At 39.9% G+C, this 3,046-nt stretch overlaps 1 protein-coding gene across 3 annotated transcripts in view; it reads left to right on the top strand.

The window, feature by feature from the left end:
* The first annotated feature begins 116 nt into the window (after positions 1–116).
* The window catches only part of TMEM39B (transmembrane protein 39B), a 30,392-nt gene continuing 27,462 nt past the window's right edge, over positions 117–3,046 (top strand). For all 3 annotated transcript variants that reach the window (XM_075908558.1, XM_075908560.1, XM_075908559.1), the window contains exon 1: positions 117–1,519. The gene's annotated coding sequence lies outside the window, so the exon portion shown is untranslated. The remainder of the gene's footprint in view (positions 1,520–3,046) is intronic.

Genomic DNA, 3,046 nt, shown 5'->3' with positions numbered 1-3,046 from the left:
TGTGATGAATTGTCATTCTTTTGTTGAGCAATAAAATAGCTTTTCTCTTTCAAATAAACTTAAATTAATGCTAAAGTTAATGGTCTTTTTAAAATATGGAGACATTCTAAAAATGGTGTTTTTTCTGTAACTTTTACAAAAAGCTATCAACCTCTGGTGAGTGAGCTTAATTTAAAAAGGAGGGAAAAAAACTTATTTTTTTCACCCCCCGGAAGTTGTTGAAAGCAGTTTGAACCAGTACTTAAAGCAGAAATCTGACTTCTGCAAAACTGCAAGTGGAAGGAGTGTTTATGGTGCTGTTACTGAATTGAGTGATTCAGATTTCAAATAGCCTCAGCGTCTTTGCAGACTCCAGATGGAGTCTGAAATGGCTGGTTTAAAAGTAGAATGACATAATGAAGATTGACACATCTAAGACCTAGCTATCAACAGGATGAAAAAAGGAGCTTTATTTTGTTTATGAACACAACTAATCCTTGTCTAAAGGTGATGCCTGCCTGCTTTAAGGTGGCCTGCATTTGGAAAGCCAGTTACAAACCCACAGTTGTTTTGAGAAGGGGGCAGGTGATGGCTTTTAATATCCTTTGGGGAAAGTATAATAGGTTAAAGTAAAATGCTGTTTAGAGAAATTTGAGATGGTTTGTTGTATTACCCTTCTCTGCAAAATATAAAGCTGACGGGGGAGAAATAAACTGCTCGGGGGTGAAAAATGCGCTAGAACATTAGGAACCAAACTGCTTGTAGCAGTGCATGACTGAGGGGAATACTTTAAAACAAAAAGTTGTATTTGTAGATTGTTATTAAAATGTAAATAACAATTTTCAACAATGGTTTGGAGTCAGCTTTCAGGGCATAATGTCTTGCTTGATGAAAAGATCACCCTATACCCCCCTTTTAAAGGAAAATTATCGCAGGAGAATAAGGATGTGTAAAGCTAACATGCATCGCAAAAAACAAAAGGTAACCTAAATGTCTGCTTTTAATAGCACATTTCTCTTTTACATAAACTGTGACGGCAACTTGCATAAACTTTATTGAAACAATTCTTCAAATGTTAATGTAAAATTTGAAAAAAAATGTTTAAAAGTAGATGTTTTTAAAAAAAGACCACGTGCTTTTGCATAAATTAGCCATAATTTCAATAATCGTGCACTTTGTAAATGCACTGTAATGTAACCTGGGCAAAAAAGGAATCTGAAAGCTTAAATTTCAAAAATGTAAAATGACACCGAATATAGACAGTCCTGCTACTGCCAAAAAAAAAAAAATTCTGTTCAGTTATTTAAAATGTAAAATGATGGCCCTTATAGACTCCCCACATTGATATTCACTGTGAAATATTATTCAGAGCTCAGCTTAAGTTGCATGTTTTCCTTCCTGTGTAATTTGCATGCAGGATCTTTTTTCTTTAAATCTGTTTTTCTGTTAAGGAAACTCACAATCTTTTCTCAATTTGCAGGAGTCCAGGATGTTGCTGCAAATTACCTGGATGAAGATGTTTTTGCCAAAGACACACTGGGTAGGTTATTGAGTTTTGCATCACATGGCTAGTTAACATCTTCTGTGTAGGAAGTGGCGGTGTTGCCATCTGAGGTGCTAAACAGAAGTAGCTCTTCATATGCACATGGATAAATTAGATTGTCGTAGAAGGCTCATTGTGTGACTGGCCTTTGTAGTGGTCCCAGGGAGGTGGGGGTTGTGTGGGTGAATGTGCACCTACTAGGAGCTCTCCCACCGAGCCTCCTGCAGAACGAAGTTGTGGTGGGTCTGGGGAGAGGTTGAAGTGTGGCAAGACAAGAGCAAGGCAGTCTTTTGAGCTGTGATGTGCAAAGAGGCTTTGCTTCAAAGCCAGCATAAGGAAGTGTTGGAGGTGCTACTCCATCTTCCAGCAATGAAGCAGTTCTATCTAGTAACATTCTTCACATGTCCTCTGCATATTCTCATTCTTAGAGGGGACGGATGGTGCAGCTTGCATGAAAGCATCTTTTGGTAACTATCAGTTGTGCTTACAAGTCCTACCCCCTCTATAGCATGTGAACACATTCTGAAGGTGTGGGCCCAAAAGGAGGCATAGTACTCATTGCAGCCTCATTTCTTTCCAACCACGTCAGTGAAAGGATCTGACTCTCTCCAGATCACATAGATAAAATGCCTTCTAGTTTGTTAAATTAGTTGGTCAGTACCTGGACTAACTACTTCTAAAACTGAATGATAATTACCTGGTACCAATACCATAATGGAGCCCAACAACAAGCAGCATGGATTTTAAAGGTGTCGTGCCCAGCAGTTTTCCCAGCTTTCAGTATTCATGATGATTGCCTGAAATGCTTAGGAGAGAAGAATTCTCCTTCATGCTATGCGCAGCATGCTTACTCCTTGGGCCTGTAAAGAGAAACAATAGCCTTTTGTTACACCAGGACTTGTCAGCCAAACCTGTGGGGTTAGAGGATCTGAAGGGAAGGATAGGGGACATGAATCTGCTTCAAGTACTTCTGGATCCCGGAAAGCTTTAACAGTGAAGGCTCTGGCCTTGGCAGAGAGCTCCATTTCCAAGTTGCGGTTGCCAAATCCTCCAATCCTATTCCAAAGATATTGCCTCCAGAAGAGCTGGTTCCAGCTAAGGAACATAAAGCTCGAGAGAGACTACTGGAACCAAGCACATCAATTATGCAAAAAGGAAGGTCAAACTTGAAGCACATCTTACTTAAATGCTTCTTGGGGCCATTTGGAGTTGAGTGTGGATCTAAAGATCAAATGCCAGATCATTCTAAGGAGTAGATCCAAAGGAGACCAGAGAAATCCCATATGTCCACTATTAAGGTTCCAACTTCTACAGTTACATTGTAGGTTCATGCAGTTCCACAAGAGGGCAATTTGACTCTCTCCTTTCTCCCCCCCCCCCCCAATAGAGAGACCAAGCTGGGATCTTGACTGGAATAGATCTCCAGAGACAATTTTCCTATTTCCTAAATGAGATACTCTGCAAGAGATGTATGATTTGATGCTAGAATGGAGGCAAGACTACCACATGCCATCATGGATGCTT

Source organism: Pelodiscus sinensis, chromosome 25 (genome assembly GCF_049634645.1).
Source record: "Pelodiscus sinensis isolate JC-2024 chromosome 25, ASM4963464v1, whole genome shotgun sequence".
Taxonomy (NCBI): domain Eukaryota; kingdom Metazoa; phylum Chordata; order Testudines; family Trionychidae; genus Pelodiscus; species Pelodiscus sinensis.
Note: the sequence above shows the minus strand (reverse complement) of the source record. Positions and strands in the feature narration are given on the sequence as shown.